The 25,129-nt window shown below is 43.9% G+C and overlaps 1 protein-coding gene across 2 annotated transcripts in view; it reads left to right on the forward strand.

Moving 5' to 3' along the window:
• Pdzd2 (PDZ domain containing 2) overlaps positions 1-25,129 on the forward strand; it is a 234,053-nt gene that overhangs the window by 19,790 nt on the left and 189,134 nt on the right. Inside the window, exon 1 of one of the 2 annotated variants that reach the window (XM_071612636.1) lies at positions 16,333-16,425. The exons of the other annotated variant lie outside the window; for it this stretch is intronic. The gene's annotated coding sequence lies outside the window, so the exon portion shown is untranslated. Of the gene's footprint in view, positions 1-16,332; positions 16,426-25,129 lie in introns of those variants that run through there. 2 annotated transcript variants of the gene reach the window in all.

Consider the following 25,129-nt stretch of genomic DNA (forward strand, 5'->3'; position numbering starts at 1 on the left):
GTGGTGAGCTAGGCGGACCCGCTTGTTATACTGATGAGAAGCTCCCAGCCTAGGAGGTGAAGGGACTCCCTCTAGATCTCAGGGAACTGATGGCAGAGCCAGTCAAAGCCGCCAGGTCTCCAGACGTCACCAGGACCTTCTCGCCAGGGGATAGCAACTCCCACCTGCCAGCTAAGAATGGTTTTTACATTTTTAAAAGGTCACAAAGAGTATGAGACAGAAACCATATGTGGCCAGCAAAGCCCCAAATACTTAATCTCTGGCCCTTTTACAGAAAAGGATTGACAATCCCTGCTCTGTCCCTTGTTAGAGATAAAAATTTTCATAGCTTTTCTCTGGGTCTGAGGCCCTAAAAGCCCTTGATTAGAAGCTGGATAGTGAAGCTGGAGGCTGGGGTGGGTTGGTTTTGTGTTGAATTGACCAAGCCTATAATGCTTTTCCCCAAAGTCCCTCCCTGGCACATTTCCAGGTTGGTGTGGGCCACAGGAGGTGTTTGGGTGAGATGTGGAATGTAGGAGTAAAGCAGCAGCCACACTCTCTGTGCCCAGAAGGGCAATGTGACAATGTGATGTAACTTACTTTTGGGAGTAGAGCAGCAGCTGTCTGAGCTCCTTCCCTGTCTCCCTCCTCAGCTCCCCTGGCTCTGGCCAGGGCAGAGGGTGAGGTTCCTGGGGTGATGGCTGGGCCTGCAGCCCCTACTGCCCCTGGTCTCCTTTAGCTACTCTGATTCCCAGACCAGAAGCTCCACAGGTGTTCAGTTCCTTGATGATGGACACCAGCTAACCCAGTGGGTCAGCAGAATTATCCAGGCTGGAGGCTGGAGGCAGGGAGAGGGTGCCTGGCCCCTCTCTTGGTTCTGGCTCATTTTTACACATTTCGGCTTCTTCTGACTCTCCGCCCCTTGACTTCTGGATTCCCTTCCCAGTTGCCCACCTGGCTGGCCTTAAAGGTACTGCCGAATACAGACTATTTACCCAGTTCCATTCATTGACAGGGTCTCACTAGTTTGCTTATCTAGTGAGTTGCTAAGTCACTGAGGCTGGCTTTGAACTTGCAATCCTCCTGCCTCAGCCTCCTGAGCCATTGGGAATACAGGCGTGTGCCAATGTATCCAGCCCTATAACATTAAACATTAAATTCTGTGTTTCCAGACTCTCCAGGCCTCAGGAGACCTGTAGATCTGGAAACACTACCTGTAGAGAGCTGTACAAGCCTCACTCTAGAATCAGAGTCTGGAAGACTTTGAAAACTAACCTCTTTTTGAAAAAGAAAATCGCCCAAATTCGAAGAGCTAAACACTCATGCAAATGTGCAGGTGGATTTTTAAAAATGTGTCTGGAGGCACTGTTCTCTGAAAATGGATTAAACAGGGACAAAGACTCAGCCAAGAAGTCTCTCTTTTAAGGTGTCTTATTCTTCAAAAGTTCATGGTTTCTCAGCAGTGGTTTTTCATTGACTTAGTAGTTCAATATCACTGTAAATTTGACTAGACCTCCCTGCCGTCCTCATGCGACAGCCCAGTCAGGGCATCCCGCCCTGTTGCAGAAATCCAGCTCTGGGGCATTCACAGGACCTCAGGCCTGTGAACACAATCTGGGCCTCCCTGAGTGGAATGTAGCTGAACTCCCAGCCATTGCTGTCCCGAGTGCCCTTTACCTTCATCTTCCAAGTGGTCTCTATGGTCTGGAAGGGAGGCACAGCCTCTGCATTGCCAGCCTCTAACTTGACTTGTCTGCACACCTCCTCCAGCCCCCAGATCATCTGACTTAGGGGGACCCATAGAGCTCTCAGGGGTCGCTGCAGAGAGCAAAACAGGCATCTCTCTCTTACCTCCTCCTGCATTGTTACAAACTGCAGGAAAACAGGAAAAGGTCATTGCTTTTGAGTTCCTTCGATTTGCTTTCGATTCCCTTACTCCCTCCCAGAGGTCATCTTTGAAGACCAGCTCTGTTTATAGGGGGCGTGGAATCTTAATTTATCATTGCGGTTCTCCTGGAACCGCAGGGTTTGGAGCAAACAGTTAAGACAAATGTTTGCTTTGGTGATCCTTCATCATTTTAACCTTAGTAATGACCATGGAAGAGAAAGAGTTTGTTCCTCAATGATAAATAATCATGCAAAAGGAAAATGTGATCAACAAAGAAAACAGATTTTAGGAACTCGTTGCTGATGTTACAGAGTACATAACTTGCAGATCTTTGGGTCAGTAATGCTCATGCTCAAATTGTGAATACATTCAAAGTTTAGAACTCAGATCTACCACCCCAAAGACTGAGCTAATAGAACCTGAGCTTTTAGGCCACAGGGAGGATATAATCTTAATTTTCAAGAAGTTCATTTTATTCTGAAGGTTTCTCTGGGGTGGGGAAGGGGGACCGGAAAGTTTAGTTATAATGGACCTTGAAAATGCTACATCTGACATATCATATTTCATACATTTGATTGAAGCAGATTATGAACTCCCATTTTTACCCTGTATACATATTGCAGATTCACATTGGTATATGATATGTCAAGAGGTTTGTAATGTTTTGAGCAACTAATAATAATAATAAAAAAAAATGCTACATCTGTGTCTTTCCACCCTGCCCCTACTGCTGTCCACTGTGGACTAGCTATTCTCATTTTTAGGAGCCTAATTTTGACTTATTTTTTAAAGTTTGCTATCAAAATGAAAAACATTTTTAAACTGTAGAACATGCACATTCAGTTCAGTAAGGCATAAAGAAGAATGTAAACGTCACCTGTCAGCCCACCATCCGGTGGTGACAACTATAGCTGCCAGGTAAATTTTCCTCTAAACTGAACATACACACACCATAGAAGCATCTGCAAGAATGGTTTGACTGGGCTTCAAGTGGCTAAGAGCAGGAACTTGCTGCATCCTGATCCTACTACTTGAGAAATGTGTGACTGTGGGCGATTTCTTAACCCCACTAAGCCAAGGTTTGCCTAACTGTAGAATGGAGTAAAGAAAAATCCCTAATTCACAGAGTGATGAGAGATTAAAGGAGGATGTGCATGTGAGGGTTTATCACAGGGCCTGACACACAGCACTTAAAAAGTGAGCCATGCTGCTGTGGCACCCGCCTGTAATCCCAGCTGCTGGGGAGGCTGAGGCAGGAAGATCACGAGTTCAAAGCCAGCCTCAGCAAAAGTGAGACACTAAGCAATTCAGTGAGACCCGGTCTCTAAATAAAATACAAAACAGGCCTGGGGATGTGGCTCAGCAGAAGAGTGCCCCTGAGTTCAATCCCTGGTTTAAAAAAAAAAGCCAATATTAATTTGTAACTTTCTGTTGTCATTAAAAAAAAAAAAATGTTATAACTTGGTAAGCCTTGTGGTAGCTTTAGAAAACTACCTGTTCCCCTCCATTTCATCCTGATTTCAGTGGAATTTGCATATATTTGAACTCTTCTACACAGTTAGGTTCCTGAACCTACAATTATAGTCATTGTTCAAATAATGTTTATACACATTCACAGTTACGTGCCAGCACTTGATACATGCCAGCTCATTATAGCTCACAACACCTCTACAAGGTAATTGTCCTTATCCTCAGTTATAGATGAGAGAATCCAGGCTGATAAAGAAGAGCTCAGATCCAAACCCAAGTCTCCCAACTCCAAGGCCTTCCCTTACTGAGCTGCTCGCCTGACACTGTCCAGTCCCCAATCAATAGCACATCCTTCCAGGGACATTGGAATAAATCTTAAAGCAGCTTTCTGGCCAGGGTCCAGCCAGTTCCCAAAAGAGCTAACAACTTTGTGCCAGGAAAGGAGGGCATACCCTGGAACAGAAGTCAAGACACCTGGGTTCCAAGGTGGGAGGATCACAAGTTCAAGGCCAATCTGGGCAACTTAGCAAGACCCTGTCTCAAAATAAAAGGCTGAAGGTGTATCTCAGTGATCTTGCATGTGCAAGGGTTCAATTCCTAGCACAAAAGTAAGAAGAAAAAGAAAACCTGGGTTCCTGAAATTTTTATATCCTTCAGAGGTATTTTCATCTCTGTGGAGTGGGTACAATCATATCTATCTTTCCTTCCTTGTGGAATGAAGTGATATCCAGATAAAAATACAATACCTTTTTATCACAAATTACTAATGCTTTTATGACTACTTACTAATACTTTCATTACAAATTGCAAAGTATTAACAGCAACTTATTAAGTTGCTAAGTATTACTAATAGCAACTTACCATTTTTACCACTATGACTGTGTTTAATGATGTCATTCATGACTCTAGTAATTCAAAATGCATACCGCCCCCTACCATCAATCCTTACACTAACAACTTTCTCTTAATCTCATTAATGTCCTTCCTTCAAGGCCCAGGCTGGCCTTGAATCTGCAGTCCTCTGCCCAGCCTCCCAAGTAGCTATGACTACAGGCATGCACTGCCACATCCAGGAACAACATGGACTTAAAGGTTGAGATGCCCCAGGGGCCTACAGAGGAAGCCAGCTTTATTCATTTTTGAGAAAATTACTGGAGGCTTTGCCTGGTCCTTTGTTTTTCCAACTAGGAGCTTCTCTAGCTGATGAAGAGTAGTGGAGAACAGATCAGAACTGAGGTCGGAGACCTGAGTGACTTTTCTGGAAGGATTTCTTGGAGTTGGAAAGTATGGAGAATTAGGAATAGGAATGCAATCCTTGAGGTCAGTTTGGAAGAACTGGAGCTAGAGATACCTGCTCGGTATTTCCTTAATGTGGTTCATTGACTTGTAAAGAGGAGACATTTTGATATAGCATCAGAAGAGAGCAAGTCAAGGTGAAGCATTCAATGGAATGGTAATTGCTTGGGAAGGGAAGAGGGTCAAAGTGGTTGAACTTAATGATGCAGAAAGAGTGATCATAGAAAGAGAATTATAAACGGAGTGAGAAAGGTTAGGCAAAGGTGAGGGACTTGAAGTCAGCTATAAAGAAAATGATTAAAAGCCTCTCCTTGTAAGAAGACATCCATCAGTGAGGGACAGGGACCACAAAGAATGTTTTCAAGGGTCCCAAGTTCTGACCAGGTGATATGTTCTATTTTCTCTGTATTTACCCATTAATGAGTATAGAAGGGATTTTTTTTAATAAAGGCAAAGTATAAGTACAAATTAAGATTGTCAGATTTAGCAAATAAAATTTTTCATGTGCTATTTGGGACTTACTAGAATAAAAATTTATTCATTTTTCATCTGTAATTCAAATTTAACTGCATTTCCTGTATTTTGTCTGGCAACATGAGCCGGAACCTGTGTAGGGAAGGGTACCAGCCATGCTAGATGAAAGTTTGTAAGGAGAAGAATAGCCTCTGGGAGACTCTCCAGATTTAAATCTCCTTAAGAGTTTATTGTAGGACCTTCTGGATAACACAGTGCTCATTATTATAAAACCATCTGGTAGGGCCAGTGTGGGCTAGGCCTAGAGAGAGGTAGGCAGTGGCTACATTGGATTTTCTGCTCCTAGGTTCATGGTGTCCAATGCCCAGTTCTCAGGGGCAGATTAAAGCCAAAGACTTCTGTGAGCTGGAACAAGTTTTTTTGGTCCAGGAAACAAAGAAGGAGGAGCTTGAGTATTTGGTACAGACCAGAGAGGGAGAGACGAGGATTTGGATCTGTAATGCCCTGATATTATTTCCTGGGAAAGCAAACACTGAAAAAACATCAAATCATATGCAATTGACAGGACCACGTATTAATGGGATTAAGGTTGGGTAAGATTCTGAATCAGGTTAGTTGGAGTTCATGAATGCTTCTTGCAGATGGGAGACTGTTTTATTTTACACTTAATATGTAATGAAATGGACGCAGGATATCTGAAGGGAGGCAGAGGCAACTCCACTTAAATGGGATTACCACTGGAAAACTTGCTAGGTGGTAGGAGAGGGACCTCTTACAGCTGGGGCCTGTATGGAGTCTTGACAAGATGAACTAGTAGAATGAGCTGGGCCTCAGTGAAGAAAAGGTCAGCATAGGGTATTTAGGGGACTACGAAGACTAGAATCACGTCTTCCTATGGAAGGAAGTAGAGTCACTCTATACCTTGGAACATCTAAATGTAAAAAAGAGTATAGTAATGGGTGAAGAGAGGTTTTTTTTCAGGCAGAGAAGATGGAAGTAAGGGTGGAGTGAGGTTAGGGGCCCCGGTGATGAGGGATTAACAAAAGTAAATCATTTTGCACATAAAGAATTCTGACATTCAACATGCACAAACAACCCTTTACTAAAGGTTTTACCACCTGTGGCCACTGAGGCTCCAGCAATGAGTAGAACAGTCCCCCCTAATCTGTGGTCTTGCTTTCAGAGGTTTCAGCTACCTGCAGTCAGTCATGGTTTGAGAATATTAAATTAAAAATTCTAGAAATAAAAATTTCATAAGCTTTAAATTGCATGCCATTCTGAGTAGCAGGATGAAATCTCATGCTGTCCTGCCCCATCCCTCTCAGTACATAATTGTCCCTTTGCCCAGTGTATCCACACTGTATATGCTACCTGCCCATTAGTCACTTAGTAACCATCTCAGTTATCAGATCAGTTGTTGCAGTACTGCAGTACTTGTGTTCAAATTCGTTATTTTACTTAACAAGGACCACAAAGTGCAAGAATAGTAATGCTGAAAATTCATAGATGACCCCAAAAAAAAAAAAAGCCATAAAGTGCTTCCTTTAAATGCAAAGGTGAAGATTCTTGACTTAAGGGAAGAAAACATGTGCTAAAATTACTAATATCTGCTATAAGAATAAATCTTCTATCTATAATATTATGGAGAAGGAAAAAGAAATTTGTGTTAGTTTTTCTGTCATACTTGAAACTGCCAATGTTATAGCCACCATGCATGATAATTGCCTACTTCAGATGGAGAAGGCACTAAAGTTTATATATATAAGAAAAACTGAGTACCTATAGGGCTTGGTACTATCTGTAGTTGCAGGCATCCACTAGGGTCTTGGAACATATCCCCTAAAGATAAGGGGATACTACCATAAAGTCCGAAGTCTGTCCCTATGGGACTGCCAGTCTAGTGGAAAGGGGGAGCTTATAAATAGTGCAATGCTGGAGTGTCATTCCACACACCAGAGAAGCTTGGGCCAGGCTCCATCTTTCCTTGCCTGGTTTCTTATGGCAACATCCTCACCCCTCTTGCTGCCTCCACCCAGGATATTCTCCTAGGATATTCTCCTCCTTGAAGCCCATGTGATCTTTCCAACTGGAGAATCTGTCCATACCGCTCTCCTGCTAAAAGCCCTTCAAGGATGAAGCCCAAACCACGGCCTTGTGGGCTCTACCTCTCAGCCCCTGTTCAGTTTCCACTCTCCTAACACCAGCCCCAGGCCAACCAAATTTGCAGCCAGTGTGCATTTTCTAAGGCCACAGAACATGACCTCCCCTGTCTTGGCATGAACCTTGGCACTTGCCATTTCTACTTCCTGGACTCTTTTCTTTACGGTTCATCTCATATTCACTTGTTCTGGAAGCCTTCCCTTAGCCTTTCAGGTCTAATTAGCAGCCCCTAATGGGATTCTGCCAGCTCCCTGGATTTAACATTATCCCTTAATCTCCGCCCGTCACTTCATTTGCCCACCTCGGCCTCTAAGCTTATGTTGCTCATTGGCGCCTCCTCACCTAGCATGGCACCTGGGTCAATAAAACATATTCTAAAATAAATTCCTAGTAAATTAGAATTTTTCAGGGTGCAGGAAGAGACCTGCCCATGTTTTCATAGCCAATTGGGGTTCGTAAGAAAGATCTCAGAAGAAGCCATTTGGGCAACTCTCAGAGATCCCAAAAGGAGGTGATTTATCAAGAAAGCCTTCACAGTAGGGGGGATTTTTGAGCCCAGTGTTGAAAGATGAATGGATGTTTGCCTAGCCAGGGAAGGGGACCCACCTGAGCTGCCTGCTCAACAGTTGTCAGGTTCTTTTGTTCCGCATTAATAGCCTTAAATTATCAGGAAAGATTGAGAACTACCTGTCCCCTGACCATAACCTTACTACCAGGTGGAAGGTTACCAGGAATGCAAATCCTTGACTCTGGCCATATGAAGAGTATTAGTGACCAGTCACAGAAATAACCCTACCTCCTTTGTAAGTCTGGAGATATCACCAATCAGCCCCTTCCCAGCAGGTTCACTCTGGAGCTCATGCAGTAGCACCCTGAAGGAAGAATCAGCTGACCTTATCATCAGAATCCTGCCTTATTGGGGGACGCTGGTCTCATCGCCACAGCTGAAGTCAACACTAAGAAGTATGAGGAAGCTGGTTCCCTGATTCTCACAGCCCAGCAGGCAGGGACAGGGGTGTTTGTATGAACTTTCCTAACCAAATTACCTTGAAAATTTTCATGCCACAAATGAGAAAAATTTGTTTCCAACTTCCATGTTGTTATCTACAGAACCTGCTGTAGATGTAGATAATGGTATTTCAAGAATTTGATGCAACCGTGGAATGTAGACTCCTGACAAATGTCCTTCACACGTCAGTTCACAGTCTCTAAAGTGTGGAGTGTGGTTGACACTGCTTGACATCACACAGCGTGCATCAAAATATTTTAAAGTAGATTTCAAACAAGATGAAGAGTGAGTAGGGACACTCCAGGCAAGGTGATAGCCACCAGCAAAGCACGGGAGTGAATTCATGGGTAAACTTGTCTTAGCTGGTGTGAGTTAAACCCATGTATGTAGAGCTCTGAAAACTTAAATGTTAGAGATTTGTTTACATTAAGGTCCATGTGAATGACTTTCTTCATGTGTACAGTAGGAATAATAATAGTACCTGCCATATGGGTTTGGGGAGGAGGATTACAAGAAAAAAAAAAAGAGAAGAATTCAACATGATGCCTGGTACCTAGGAAATGCCCAGTAATCATTAGCCATGGTTCTTTTTATCACCATCGTCATTGTTAATATTAGGGTAGTAATAGTTGTTCTCCCAGTGCCTACCCCTGTACCTGGTTCACAGTAAGCACTCAATAAGTAGTTGCAGGAATGAATGCATTTGGAAGTCTCCTGGCTTATACTCATTCATTTGGCAACTATTTCCTGGGCAGCTGTATGTGCCAGACACAATTCTAGGCCCTGAGAATAAAACAGTAAGCAAGGCCACATGACCTTCCCCTAAAAAAGCTGCTAGTCTACAAGGGTTACAAACAAGTGCACAGGCAGCAAGGCTGCTATGGGGTCTGAAGAAGAGCCCTGAATATATTCAAGAGGAAGGTCAAGATGGGCCCCCTGACTTGGGCATGGGAGGGTGGTTAGAGTAGGGAGAACAGCCCCAGCCCAATGTGTACAGAGGCCCCAGGGAAGAAAGAACTTAACTTGCTTTCACCAGCTCTGGGCAGGCAGTTAAATATCTCCCCGAGAGGCTTAAGAATGACTGGAGACTAAGGTTTTAAGTTCTCTCATATACAGCTGTACCAAAACCACCTGTGTTTTCTGACTGTAAAAGATACATCTAGAAGATATGGTCTTCAAATCTAGAGAATGGGGGATGCAAGAATGGGGGATTCTCTCTCTTCCCCTCCCTCCACACCCCCTTTAGTCTTCTGGTTAATGTAGTGTGATTTGTGCTCTATCTAAGAATGTTGGCCTTTAATCTTAAGTTTCCAGGTCTCTGACCCCATTTCACTGACCCTGTTGAAATCTACAGGTCATGACTGGACCATCTTGCTGCTCCCACATGTTTTCCCATCAGCAGCAGGAGAGTTCTCTGGCTTGAGGCTGCTGGAGGCTCCAGGTTGTGTGGTTGTGGTTGGAGTGGGTGGTGGACAAGGGCTGAGAGATTGAACAAATCCCTCCATGACCTTCTGGCTCTTTTGCTATATTTGTTCTTTGAAGCTGGGTGAAAATCAGCTGGGGAAGTTTTCACAGCTTAATAGTGCGTCACTGCAGATGCCACCAATAAGGAGGAGCTGACCTTTGCCCAAGTGTGTCAGTTCTCCTAGGATCAACTTCGACATCCCTTGCATTGGGCTCAGGCTCCCAGCGTGAGATTGGGTTCATTTCAGAATTCCCTTCTGGGCACTGGGTATTGGACGGTTCTGGTATAGATAAATTAACTCCCACCCAATGCCCTGCCATCACAAGACCACCCTCAATTAAGTGTTTCCTGCAAAGGATCCTGGGAGTGGCAGTCATTCAGCCCTTTCTTTCATGTTTACTCAACCAGTATTTACTGAATTCCTACTAGAAGCTTGGTGCTGTTAGAAAAGAGAAAGAAGATGGGAATTTACATTTTTAATAGATTTTTAAGAGCTTTTAGCGGTTTCTCCACCTCTGCATATTTACATTTCGAACTGGATAATCCTTTGGGAGGCTGTCCTGTGCTTTATAGAATAAGAAGGGTTTTGTGGGAAGTTCGTAGGTCAATGGGGTTGTGAGATCCCATCCTGTTCCTCTCTTTTTCCTTCCTTTCTATAAGGTGAGCAGTTTGTCCACCACACACTCCCGACCATTGTCATCTGGCACCCCCACCAAAATCCTAAAAGCAATGGGTCCCCTCAGTCATGGACTGAAACCTCTAAACCATGAGCCAAAGTAAATCTTTTCTCTTTATGATTCATTCTCTCAAGCATTTTGTTACAGTGACAAAAATCTGACTAACATACACTCTTAAGATTGTAATAAGGATTTATTGAGGAACAGATGAGTGATGTGGCACACACCTATAATCCCAGCTACTTGAGAGGCCAAGGCAAAAGGATCCCAAGTTCCAGGCCAACCTCAGCAACTTAGTGTGACCCTGTCTCAAAATGCAAAATATAAAGAGTGGGGAATGTAGCTTAGTTGTAGTGTGTCTCTGGGTTCAATCCCCAGGACCACAAATAAAATGAAATAAAAATTAAAATGTAAAGAGCCTAGGGAAGAATTTGGCTTCCAGCAAGTTGTCAGTAGATGTTAACTATTTTGTACTTGATTCTGTTGGACTTCAGAGTTTAGAATCTATACTATTAATAATAGTGACTTTTGAATCAAAGCCTGCAACTCCTCCTCCTGTATTTATGGCAAAAACACAGTAGGTATCTTTGGGTTGGAAACCAATCTCTGGTGCCATGCACTGTTTCCAGGGTACCAGTGTCAAATGGCTCAGCCCCTGTTGGAGCTGTGGGCTGTGCAGCATTGATGACATCTTCCCAACCTAGATTCAAAGGGGCAAAGAGGCGGCACCAGCATCTGTTGAGACATCTGCACACTCATCCATCCCTTCAACCAACTTTACCAAAGATCTTTTTGATTCTGGGCATCATGTTTCTATTAAGTGCATCTGGAATGCCAGTAAGTCACCACTCTGTCCATGTGTTAACTGAAAGTTTATTGGGTAGAAATGTCATTGTTTAGTTTCAGGACAATTCGAACTTATTTATGTGGATTGTGTCAAAATACTGAGGTTTCTTTTCGTGCTTTGCTTGATGTCACAGTTGGGCTTTGTATGTATGGAGATCCCATGGCCTGGATGTGGTTGGGGATCTCCTGGGAATTTCCGCTTTCTTCCTCTCTCCAGCTTTTTATAGCTACATAAGGTTCAGATCTATTAACAAACACTTGTATAATTACGCCCTTCTCTGTTTATGGACTCAGGATAAATTGTCTTGATGGGAAAATATCTATCCTTTGGAGTAATTTAGATCAAGCCTTTTTAGTTTTTGTTTGCATGTGGTTCATTTGCCCTTCTAAAAATTATTTTGATGTCTGATTCATGAATCATCTACTGTGGATAAATTACAGTATTCAATAAGCCTCATTAAAAATCTCGTCTTGACCTAAAAGTAGTTGGCATAAAGAAAATATGTGACCCATCCATATGCTTTCTCATGGAGCTAAATCAAAAGAAATAGTTGAGGGCCGGAGTTGTGGCTCAGTGGTAGAGCGCTTGCCTAGCATGCGTTTGATCCCCGGCACATAAACAAATAAAATAAAGGTATTGTGTTCATCTACAACTAAAAAAATATATATTAAAAGAGAAATAGTTGAGTTTTAAGATTCTTAGGGGACACCCTTAGGGGACTCCCTGGAAATGATCAACCAGGGCCTTGGCCACCAGCGTGTTGGAAAAGTTTAGTTCAGCTCAGTTTGTTTTGAGCATCACAGTCAGAATACACTTGTATTCATAAATTCAACAGTCACAGAACCATTATATGCAAGGTGAGACTATTTATGGATAAATTTTTCTATATGTTACTAATTTCAATTTTACTAAAACAGACGTGACTCTCATTTGGATTTTTCAGCCCTGTGGAAGACAGCCATACACCCTCTGAATCAGAAGGTCAATTCCATCCTTCTCTGTTATACTGGGAAAAATTGACTGTGTTCCTCCAGTAATATAAACATGTAGAAGACTTGACTTTTAGTCCACTTGGGCCAAGAAGCACGAATTATTTCCCCAGTGTTTCCTCCCTCTGAATAGCTAAAAATGTTTAATGATGGGAGGCAGTGTTTTAATTAAGTACACCCTTTTGAGTCAGACTAAATGTGTTTGAATCGGGACTCCCAACATTTACCAGCTGGGTTTCTTAACCTCTTGGTGACTCAGTTTCTTTGTGTTAGAATAAAGCTAATAATTATTTCCACTTCACAGAGCTACTGCAAGAAAATAAATGAGAAAGGTAGCCTACATGAAATAGATTGGGCGCTGTGCCCAACATAATTATAGTAAGAGCTTAATAATTCATAGCTATTATTATCATTATCATCATCAACTAATATTTCTTTGCCCACACAAAAAGCAATGCTTCCTGTATACTGAAACATAAATTTGAGAGTGTATCTATGAGATCTTCTTATCATCTATCCAGTATGTGAAGTTGGGCATATTTTTAGAGGTACCCATTCCAATAAAGACACAGGCTCAGTTTGGAGATCATTACATTCTTGGGGCACCTTGTTTGTGAGTTAGGAACACAGAGACTCAGGGTCCTTGCTCCTACATGGATGGAATAACTATCATTCAAGAAGGGGATGGAGGTTTTTCTTTAGCATAGCTTCTGCATAAACAGGCAAGACTCAGATGACATCTACATGGAGTCTGCAAAGGAATGGCAAATGAGACTGTTCTGATGTCAAGTCAGTTACCATTAGGACAAGCAAGATAAATCTGACCCAGATTTAAAGTGGTATTTTGAGTCTCTTACCTCTTCTGTCCTCTGGAGAGATGAAGAACAGCTGGTCGGTATCCTCTGTATAATAACCCTTCAAATAGAAGACTGAGTTTGCCTTTAGGTACTTTTCCTCTCCAGACTAAACAACTCCAAGTCCTCTAACCTTCCCTCATAGATTCTATTTTCTGTCTCTTTAATCATTTAGGTTCTCCTTTGGAACCTTTCCAGTGTCTCACATCTTCCTTAAAACAAGGTACCTCAAAAGGGACATACCTCCTCATAAGATTCTGTCTGCTACCAAATTCTTTATGACAGGATAGGGAGCAGTGGGGTATTTCCCTTCCATGTCACCAGTGTGAACACCCCAGTGTTGGGTTGCCTGTTTCTTATCAATATGGGGTGCAGATTCCCATTTCATGCATGATCTTCCACGATCCCCATGATCCTCACCACTTTGTCTGTTTTTCTTGAATGTAGATATTAAGCCTCATTTGAGCCCGTCCTGCTGATTATCACCCCCGAGGATACTACTTTGTAATCAGCCATCATGCTGAATTCTAAACTGTCTTTAATGAACCATTCCTTAATGTGTTGAAGCCACTTTGGATTCTCTTAACATATTAGCGGTTCCAACCTAAATTCCTGTTGTTCGTAGAGTCTGGGTGTGCATGGAGCAATTTCAAGTATTATTTAAACCAGACCCAGGATGAAATCTTAGAGTACATTTTAAGCACTACTTTGTTTACTGAGCCATTGATTTCTTTTCCAGGCAGCAGTGAAGCCTGGGTAGGGAAAAGACAGACCCGATCCTATCTTTCTGACCTGCTGATGAGAATGGCATATGCTTTTTAAAGCCTTCCTGAAGCTAAGATATTACGCAGATGTGGTTAGATTTTTTAATTCCCAGCAATACACACACTAAAGTGATATTAAGCAACAAAGATGGAGTGGCGGGGGAGGGGGGCAGGATATTTATTTACATTATACTTAAAGCCCCTGATTTACTTTAAAAGGAACTGATTTACACATCATAAATTACACACTGGATTGAAAGAATAAAGAAGCAACAGCATTAGGAAATCATCAGTGGAAAAGGCTCTCAGAAAGGAAGAAAAGGAACACTTCTGGAATTATTTAAAAAATTATTCAATTTGAACATGGTTCCCATAAAACTTATCAAATACTGATTTGCCACATAAAAGGATGCTCATGAATCTGCTTAGAACTTCCACCCTATGTCAGGAGAGCTGGAAAAGGGGAGGGAGGAGGAGCTAGCATTCATTTTAATATGTGTAAGCCAGATACTTTGCATTGGCATCATGATACATTTGGCTTTTTTTCTGAAGTCATCAGCCTCTAACTTGCCTTGACCCAGGAATTGCAGTCTTCTGGGGACTGGCTGGCAAAGCTTGTCTCCCTGGACATGCATAGAGTTCTCCTCAATTCCACGAGGTGGTGTTGGTTGCAGTACACACACCTCCTTGAGATAGACTTTATCCTGAGGTTTTGTTTCCTTCCAGTACTTCTAAAGGAGGAATGCCACAGCCTGGCACTCCTGCCTGTTTCCGGTTTCCTCTTGCATTGGCCTGAATGAAGCAACTGGAGGTAGTAGTTCCAGGACTGGTAATTATGATGAGTATTTACCGAGTGCTCTTGGGATGCTTCTCAGAATGGGCAGATTTCCAGCCCGGGCTTGACATGGGCTGGCCCCTCCTAGGCTCTAATTACCTATTCCAGTGTCAGTAATGGTACTGGGAATTGAAGCCTTCCCTGGCCTCCTCCATTTTAATTAATTGCTTTGAATTCCACCAGATCTGTCCATTGCAAAGTTCATTTGCTTTTAGGGGCTGCTACATGCCTAGGGGGAAAAAAATAGCTTAGAGACCCAGGGGCAGGTTGGAAACCTGGCAAGATTTTGGTGCAAACCCCAAGGAGAGGGGAGGGTGTGTACCTGTCCATGCAAGTCCCCGGAAGGACTCACGGGGCTGGAGTGAGTTTATTTGTGCCATTTAACCCCAGGCGCTCTCCATACCTCCAGCTCAGCTTCCCCTGGGAGCTCCAACTTGGAGCCCTCCCCAAGCCAGGTGAAAATGTGTTTTGAGCAGAAGTTCCTTAATGGTTTGAGGTTTGGCACAGCAGTGCTCTTACTTTTCAACAAATGTTAGAAGTGTAAAAATGGAATAAATTTACAACTGAAGTTTTGAAAAAGCAATGAAAAGCGACTCCCCCCTGCCCCCAAACCCCTCTCCTACTTTTGAGAAAAGCAAACACTCTTTTCCTGTCTTATTTGTATTACCATTAATTTAAGACAGGAAGCCCTCAGTGGGTGTGATGTAAACAATTGGGCCTCGTGGGTCGGGCTTCCTCATCAGTTTGCAGCTGGAGAGATGGTTGTGCAGCCCAAGCCCATTCGGGCCTCTCAAGGGGTTGACTTGCTGACTGAACCCGCTGAAGGTGGGAGGGGCAGGCGAGCAGGCGAAGGTATAAAGGAAATGCTTGAGTCGTGCAGTCACGGGCAATTGTAATTCAGGGGTGGTAAATTTGGTTACTACTGCAGAGAGGATCTGACTGGTGATTTCTGGAAAGTTCCCTGACATCCCACCCTGTGTGATAGTTGTGATTTTAGTACCCCCCCCCCCAAAAAAAAAAAACACCCATGCTTCTGCTGATTATGAAACTGAGTGGTTATGAAATGAATGATGTTAGGGAGGTGGAGCCTCTTTTAGGGTGGCTCTGAGAGAGAACTTCGAAGCTGGGTGAGGGTATCAGGGTACCGGGAGGGCGTTTTCTCCTTCAGTCCTGCTCTCAGTTTGCAGCTCCTGAGCACTTGACATAAACAAAATCGTCTGCCTAAGAAACCCCAAACTCCTTGCAATCCTTCCCGGGGCGGTTTCCTTTTCCCTGCGAGAGGAGGGGAGTGTCGGGGAAGGGATTCTGGAATGCTGTGGAGTTTTGACAAGTGAGCCCGGGAGTGACGAGCCGCGTTAGGATTACATTACAGTCTTTTCATAACCTCCTCAACCGGGGCCCGAGGAGGGAGGGAGGGGGTCCTCCCACAGATCTGTAGCCAGCCGAGGGGAGCGTTCGGGAAGTCCTGCACGGATCCTGCTCCTGGACTGCCCGCCGCCGTCGGGACCTCGGGAGGGCGGCGGCCCGGGGCGGGGAACCGGCCTCTCGCCCGCCCCTCCCGACTGCCAGCAGGTGATTAGGCTAATGACCGGCCCCTGGGGGTTGCTAAACCCGGCCCCGACGGATTACCCGAGGCCAGCTGCTCTGGACGCAGTCTCCAAGGAAGCTGCGGGAAGGGGTCGGAGAGGAAGCCTCCAGAGGTGACTTCAGAACTGGAGGTAGGGATCTGCCTGGAAAACCCTCCCGCTCACCGATCTGATCCGGGCTGCGGTGCAGATGGAGGCTGGATCCCTCAGCCTGGGAATTTAGCCACAGAAGGCACGAAACCGAGCAGCCGCACGCTCGCCTTCTCCCAGATCGCTTGAGTGTTTGGTTTTCCACCTGGGGAATTGCGTGTTTAGAGGTGGTTTGTGTTCCTCGGGAGGAGTGATTTGGAGCTCGTTTGTCAATTACTGGACGGAAGGAGGCGCCCTGTGTGTGTGTGATGGGCAGGGAGGGGGCGCGCACCAGGAGGAACCCCGAGGGGCTCCCGAGCCACTGTCCTTTCCTACTACACCTTTTGTGAGAGTGCTGATGAAGCCCCAGAGGGGCGGTGAGGAGGTTGCAGCCCAGGCACCTGTCCTTATCCCTTGCTTCTCACTTTGGCTAGCAGGCCAGCAAATCTGGGGCCGAACAAAGCTGTGGTCTCTATTGCAGGGAGCTGTGTTTTTGACCCCACAAGAGGTCACAGTCTCATTTGGGACAGATCTTTGCCCCAAACTACTGAACATCCTGCTTGGACAACAGCCCCGCCACTGATTCACGAAATGTTTTGATTAGAGTATCCACTAATGAAAAGATCTTTTAAAGATGAAAGATGTTTGGAAAGATAATGGCATTTTCTATCATGTAGCTTCTCTCTATTAGAGTTTATAAATACTAGGAGTGAAATGAAGTCAATTTTCTCTCATGACATGAAGGGAAAGGAGGAGGTAACTTAAGCTGTCATTCTGGGAGAAAATATTTTTTTGAATGTAAACAATAAATGCTTTTCATAAAAATAGGTCAAGCTGTTTGATATAAGGGGATAACATAGACTCTAATATGGAAGTACCTTAAAATACACAAAATATAGAAGTATGGGTGTTTTTGCAAGTGTAAATTCACATTGCAGATGAATTTTTAAAATATAGTTAAAATTTTTAAAATGTAGCAGGGCACAGTGGTACACACCTGTAATCCAGCAACTCAGGAGGCTGAGTCAGGAGTATTACAAGTTCAAAGCCAGCCCCAGCAACTTGTCTCCAAAAAAAATGAGGACCCGAGGCTCACTCCACTTGCTCCCAGGCTTGTGCTTTGAGGCTGCACAGCCAGGCATAACTGTCCAGGAGGTGCATTCAGCATCCCCCCCCACCTCTGGCCCCATCCAGGGTGAAAGGGAGAAGGCGCAAAGCTGCAGAATTACTAAGCACTGCCTTTCAGTTTGCCTTCTTGCTTCCATAAATTACCCAATGCCGTGCCTGGCATGGAGTTGAGCTTCCTTTCAGCCTGTTCCTGCTGATTCCATATGCTCCAGCAGGTCACACTTGGGAATTGTTTCCTTGAAGGGACCCCACTCCACCCTGACTCCTGGGACCTCCAGGTGTCGACTCTGCTGCCATGGTACTTGGCTGGTCGTCTTCATCAAGGCTTCTGTTTCCCAGGGCATTCATTACTCAGGCACCTGTGCTCTGCCTTCTAGAGAGTGGGCGCTCCAGGGTGCTGCTTGGGAATCTTTCTGATTCTTACTCTCAATCTGAAACCCAATTCCTAGTCTGACCTTCTCTTCTTTCCCTCTTGTATGTGTATCAAAAGGACACATATACATACTTTTAAAAGTGATATGTTTCTATAAGACTTATAACTACGGACCCCTCACCAACCGCAACATCTATGCCCCAGAGACAATCACTTTTCAAGTTTTTATACATTTCTTAGTGCCAAATGTATCCTGTCCTCTGGTTCACCTCTTGTCCTCCAGTTATACCCTGGATTTGCTGTCTGCACAGACACTATCATGGGATGTCCTTTCTCTATCATACTAGGGAGGCATTTTGTCTCTTTCTCAGGTGGCATCCCCTGTCTTCTAAACCTCACGACTTTCTTCTTATATTCACTTTCTGAAAAACACATCTTCCGGAAAGAAGGTCCTGACAAAAACCACATGTGAGGTGATTTTTTGAGATCCTCCAAGGTTAACGGACAGTTTGTATGGGATATGGATTCTATATTGGGGATCCCTTTCCCTTTGAATTGGGGAAGCACTACTCTTCCAGATTTAATACCGTTCAGATGTCTGATGTCATTCTAAGACCTGAGGCTTTGAATGTATTTCTCTGAAGGTTTTTAGGATTTCCTCTTTGTCCCTCGTAATATTCCTTTCTCTTTGTAATGAGACTTCATTGTATCTCGGTGGTACTCTTTTTTCATCACATTACTGGGCTTCCAGTGGCTTTTCTCTCTGGAAGCTCTGCCCTTTTGTTCTGAACAGTTTTCTAGAGTTTTAAAAACTAAAATTTCCATTCCTCTCTTCTGTACCACTTATTGATTGGAAGGAAACTCTTATGGACTGACTCCCTTTCTTTTTCTATTACATTTTTCTATCTCCTTTAAAAAATATTCTACTTCCAACTGTGCTTGGTGGTCATGGTGGTCATGAGTGTAATCCCAGCTACTCAGAAGGCTGAGACAGCAAAAGGATCGCAAGTTCAAGGCCAGCCTAGGCAATTCAGCTCTTTTTTTTTTTTTCTTCACCTTTCCTCAACAAGACTCTGTCCCAAATAATAGTCTAAAAAGGGTTGGGGACACAGCTTATTTGTAGTGGTAGAGCCTTTGCATAGCATGAGTGAGGCCCTGGGTTCAATCCTCAGTATCACGCACATACAAAAAAAAGTACAGAAATACTTTCTGGGAAATCTCTTCATTTTATCTTCCAACCCATATATTCCTTTTTTTATGTCTGCCATCAAATTTCTAATTCCCAAGAGCTCCTTAAAGATCTGTGATTTTCTTACAGCCTCCTGTTATTGTTTCATGGATGAAAAGCTGCTCAACTCTGCAGATCTCATTACAGCTTCTTTGAAGTATTTCTCTCCTCCCTGCATTGTTTCTGTTTCCTCTGATTTCCTCTTAGTTTTGTTTTTGTTTTTTAATCTCCTCCATGTAAAGACTTTCCTCACTTGTCCGATGATCCCTAACTGACTACTGAAACCCTAACTGTAATGTCTGAGAGGATGGAACTTGCACCCAGAAATAGCTCCCTTCCAAGAAGGTGACCCAGGAAAATCTCAGAATCCAGAACAATGCCTGGCACACAGTAACTTCCCAGGGACATTTGCAGAGTAATGGAATGACTATGATCTTGCTAGGTCCCAGGTGGTGGTGATTATTAATTAAGAGTTCTGCAGGTGACTTGAATGCACAGCTAGTGTGGAGGACCTCTGCTGTAGAATTAGCTCGCTGGTGGTTTTACTGGAGGACTCTCATTAGGGGAGGATCTTGTATCTGGAGAAACTACCCAGGTAAAGAGAAATTTCAAGACACAGAAGAGTTGATTGGTTGTAGCATTATGGAAGCCAGATGGAAAGAAGACTAGGAGTCTAACCATTTGATATGGAGACTTTCTCTTATTCTGCTGTATTTAGAGTGGTATGCCTTCCACAAGGTTGGTGTCTCCAATCCATAGCTGTCCCGACTCAGCAGAGCAAACAGGTCACAGAATGCAAGCCCTTACCAGGGATCAACAATTAAAAGAGGGATGTGGCGGTCTGATGGCTTCATATTCAGATCTTCAGCGTGCCCTCCTGCTTTGGGTGGGTCCCCTGCTTCTTCAGTGCCTGGTGCTCACAATTCCAGAGCCTCTCTGGAGTTCTGGCTGTGAATCTCAGACTTCCCACACTGCTGGGCTAGGTTTTGGCTTTCTCTCATCTACAAAGTCAGTTATCACTAGTTTGTGTGCTTTCCAGCAGCCAAAATTTTGTTGCAATCATTGTTTCTCTTGTTCTCTTTATTTTTGAGAGTTTAGTGCTCCTCCCTTCCCCAAGCTTTTAAAAAATCCTGTACTCTCCTTTTACTCCATCATGCTTACTGGCAAGAGTCTCCCTGCCTGGGACCCCGCTTTGACTTGGAACCCTCCTCTCAGTTCTTTCTTCAACATTTATACCCTGATACTGCAGGTGCCCACTTGGCATGACTATGCAAATAGGCCACCACCCCATACTGAGGGATTGCCCCCAGGGGTACAGTGCAACTGAGCTACATCCCCAGCCCTTTTTATTTTTTTAATTTTGAGATAGTCTTGCTAAATTTCCCAGGATGGCCTTGAATTTTCAATCCTCCTGCCTCAGCCTTCCAAGTAGCTGGGATTAAAAATATGGGCCACTGTGTCTGCCTAGACCATGTTATACTTTGATCTCAGCCAGTAGTGCTTAAAATTGCCCCAACAGGGTGGTTGTTGAGCATTTATATTGATGTGCCCGAGAATTCTCCTTTTGGTCATTATGCCACTGCTTATGGATAAAGTATCAGGCAGAGGGCATTTGATCCTGTGGCTTATCAGGGCTCCATTTGAGAGAATAGCTGTACAGCATGTTAACTTCTTTGAATTAGGGTCATGCTTATTTCCCTCTTTGGTCTTCACCAGCAGCCCCTTGGTGGGTGGAGTGGATTTGAACTGGGAAGCATTGTTCTCTGAGATGATTAGCCCATTCCGGTCTGGTGCCTCCATGCCACACCCAAGACACAAGTGTAGGAAAGTGCCTGCCACACAATTCTTGCAGTGGAGTGTGAAGACCTCCAATCTGTTGGGGAGTTTTTAGGGAAGGTTTGCTCATTCCTAAGAAGGACACAAATGGGTGGTCCCTTTGCTTCCTCTGCATGTTGCCATCTTGAACTGCTAACAGGTCTTGCTTCCCTCTTGGGATGAAGCCAGCGTGCAGGAGAAAGCAGGGTGTAGAAAGCCCCAGAGAAGCCCCTCGAGCCCCTCCCCATGCCCCCTCTCTTCTGGTCTTATGAGATGGTTCAGTTCCTCCCTGTTTAAGCCATTTGGAGTCAGGGTTTGGTATCATTTGCTGCCAGACTGATACAGGTGGAGATTTATTTATGCCTCGCCTTATCTCCAAAAAGAATTAAGGAGACGGTGGGCTCACTCCGATTTGAGCAGTCCGATTCCTCATTTGATTCTTATTTTGATTCCATATGAGATTCCTCTCGACTCTGCTGTTTTCTAGGCAGATGAAAGTAATTTTACTCTCTCTTCCAACTTCAAAGGTAGGAATGACTATGAGAGATTTGGGGGTAAAAAGGTTTCTTTGCTTTGGAGCTTGCTAGCCAGTCCCCATGTGAGAACGTCCCAGGCTGTCTTGGCAGTGGAGACTGTTTTAAAATGACATGGCACTGCTGGAGTGAAAAGCCAAACGGTGGCTCTGACTCACCCCTGCCTGCAGACTGGCCATTGTTCCCTCTGCTTTCCATCCTTTGTGCATGTCAGCCTCTGGGAAGCCTTGAAGATGAAATAAACTCCGGAAGTGCTCAGTGGCGTCAGGAAGACCAGAATGCAGGAGAAAGTGGACTGTTCATTTCTGTGTTTTCCGGTTGGGCTCAAGTGCAGTGATGCCCTCTCTCTCTCTTTTTTTTTTTTTATGAATGAAAGGACTATTGGAGCCATTCCATTCCTCCTAGAACGTTGGTGTGAAAGGAAGTTCTTAATTGCACTTAGCATTATACCATCATTTTCCTGTTTATATCTGTCTCCTACTAGACCCAAATTTTAGGAATGCAATTTTTATATTATAGCCAAATTTTGTTGAGCACTTACTACTTACCAGGTACTGTTAGAAGCATCACATATATGAGCCTATCTCATCCTCATGAGGATTCTGTGAGCAGAGATTCAAATATCAGCTGCTGTAATCCCAGCAGCTCGGAAGGCTGAGCCAAGAGGATTGCAAGTTCAAATCCAGCTATAGCAATTTAGTGAGACCCTAAGCAACTCAGCGAGACCCTGTCTCTAAATAAAATATTTTTAAAAATGGCTGAGGATGTGGTTCAGTGGTTAATTACCCCTCGGTTCAATCCCTGATATATATAAAAAAAAAATCTGGTTCTGGAGCCTACTAAATACTATATAATGTGTATACTTTTCACTATGTAATTCATTATTTTATCCTGAACACCTTTATACCATTGGCGGTATATAACAGGAATTCAGATGTTATTGTGAATGAATAACACCAGGATTTTTCATCGTATTATAGACACTCATTAATTGTAATGGTAGTGAATTTTCCCACAGAGGCAAAGGACCGTAATATGGGCAAGTCTCCTCCAGATCTGACATATAAGTAGCATGGGCTATAAGAGCTGAGACTGTCCTGAGAAATCTCAAACACACAATCACTAATTGGGATATGACCAAGAGGTATTTTATTTTTAATTCAGCTTTTCCTTCTCTTCCCTCGTGTTACCTTTCACCCCCTAAACCTCCACCCCTAGAAGGGGCGCTAATCCCAGTTCCAGATTTCCATTGCCATCAGTAGAATCCTGCACAAAAGCAGATGGCATTTTGGAGACACTAATATTTTGGAATCTTTTTCCAGGGGAGCCTGTTAAAGGTTAGCATTAGTTGGCAGAGAATTGCCCTGTGAAAGTCAGATCCCTGAAATGCTGCCTGCTGAGTGCCGTTTTCCAGGTGGTTTCTCATAACATGTCTTATTACACTTTGGAATCAAGAGATAATATATGACTTTCATTCGTTATTTAAGACTTTTGGCTGACCTCCGAGATTCTTATTTCAATTGCCAACCGATAAAATATATAAATGGAAAAATGCATTAGTATGCAAACTTTGGAGTTGGTTTTATCATTTGAAATTGGGGGGAGGCCTCTGTGGATAGATAAAAGAATACTTGTGAACCAATTTTGTCTGGTTAGGAAGCTGTCTTCTGAACAGTTTCACTTTTTATGTCCTTTGGAAACAAATACACTATGTCTTAAACAATACAAATGTCCTGAAGAAGTTATTTGCACTTCAAGAAGTTCCCATTTTAATAAATTAACTATATCTGAGATATTCTAGAAGACCTTTATGTTTCCCTTTAGATCGATTCTATGGTGGGAGCCATTTTGCAGAACAAATTATTTTTTTGAAAACTCAAAAATGTATTTGTCCTCCATACAGCATAATTATGGACATGTTCTTGTTCCTTCCGGTCCCCAAGGTCAATTGCCGCCTTCCTCTATGCCATGTGGATCACTTGTATGACCTGCAGCATCCAGGTTCTCTTGCCTTCTCTTTCTGCTTGGGTTCAACCAGTGTGATCTGTCAGTGGGAGGCAAGAGGAGAGAGCATCAAGGTATTTATCATTCCCCTCACTGTCCTGCCCGCCCAGCTGAGGTTCTGACAATGGCTGACTTCTTCCAAGTTCTTGAGGGGCAGCTCACTTTCATGGCTCCAGCTCCCACACAGACCACTACCAATGCTTCCTTCCCTTGCCTTTCAGATCTAGAGGTAGCAACCATTTCCCATGGTTGCTGGCCTCTGTGTGCTGCGCCCTGCCTGACACTTCTGTAAACAGTCCCCTTTAATTAAACCTTTCTGATCGTGCCTTTGGATTCCTGCTAGACCCTGACTGACAGCACACCACGTCCATCTCTTTCTCATTTATAGTCTTAATTGTCAAGTCTGGCTCTAAGATGCCAGTTACATTTACCACATTTGAATTGGAATCGTACCTTGTCTGAGATTTGTCATCTTCTGCCTTTTTTGGTTTGCTAGTCCCAGGTTGCTGTGGCAAGTGAGGAAGATTATTCTACCCTCTCCCTACAATGTCTAGCACACTGCCTGACCAAGGTCATAACACTTTGCAACTCTTGAAGTAAAATAACACATCTGGGAATGTGTGTATGTGAATGAATATGGTGCACTGTATCTGTTAAAGAATTTTCTTTTTTAAAAAATGTATTTCTAGTTGTAGATGAACACAATACCTTTATTTTATTCATTTATTTTTTATGTGGTGCTAAGGATCAAACCCAGTGCCTCACATGTGCTAGGCAAGCGCTCTGCTGCTGAGCCTCAGCCCCAGTCCCTGTTAATGAATTTCCATAGGCTTCCTTTATATCCTTATCAGCGTTGGTTCATTCATTTATGCAGAGAGCAATTATCCAGCACCACTGAGAGGCAACAAGCGATGCTAGATATTAGCATTCATGTTTCATCAGTCAGGGGGTCTCTCTCTCTTAAAGGACCAAACTACTAGAATTTTCAAGCTAAAAGGGATCTCAGAGCACATCTAATCCAATTTCACTCTCTCGAGGTAAAGTTCAGGCTGAGAAGTTCAGGGCTTCATCTGGAGCACATTTGGTAGACGGTAGGGATGATACCAGAACTCGTATTCTGACTCCTCCTGGGGTCCTTTCCCCATCTTCCTCCAGCCACACTGCCTGGTCATCTTCGAGGTGCCTTCTGGTGCAACAAACTTCCACCAGGTGTCTTTTAAATAGCCCTTCTGCTGCTCCTTATTGCTTCCCTCTGTGCCCCAAATGCAAACCAGACAGTCATGCCCTGAGCTCATAAATGGGCCTAATGGGATGCAGATGGTGGATTCCAACCCAGGCTCCAACATTAGCCCCAAGTGTAGACAGCGGGGGATCATTCAGAGCAACCCACAGTCACTCTTGGAGATGCCTCTCCACCAACTTTAAACTTGGAGCAACAATTTATGTCTGGGAATGAGGTGCTGGGGTTGGGTTGAAGGAGTTCGTTAGAGTTTCTGTGGTTACAGGAGCCAGAGGCTTTGCTCTCATCTGCAGATGTGGTCTCCTTCAAGCCAGCCCAGGGCTGCTGGTGAGCCTTTGGGGGACAGGGGTGGAGAGTGTTGCTGTAGAGGGATCAGTGCTGCTGCT

This window comes from Marmota flaviventris, chromosome 5, assembly GCF_047511675.1.
Source record: "Marmota flaviventris isolate mMarFla1 chromosome 5, mMarFla1.hap1, whole genome shotgun sequence".
Lineage (NCBI taxonomy): Eukaryota > Metazoa > Chordata > Mammalia > Rodentia > Sciuridae > Marmota > Marmota flaviventris.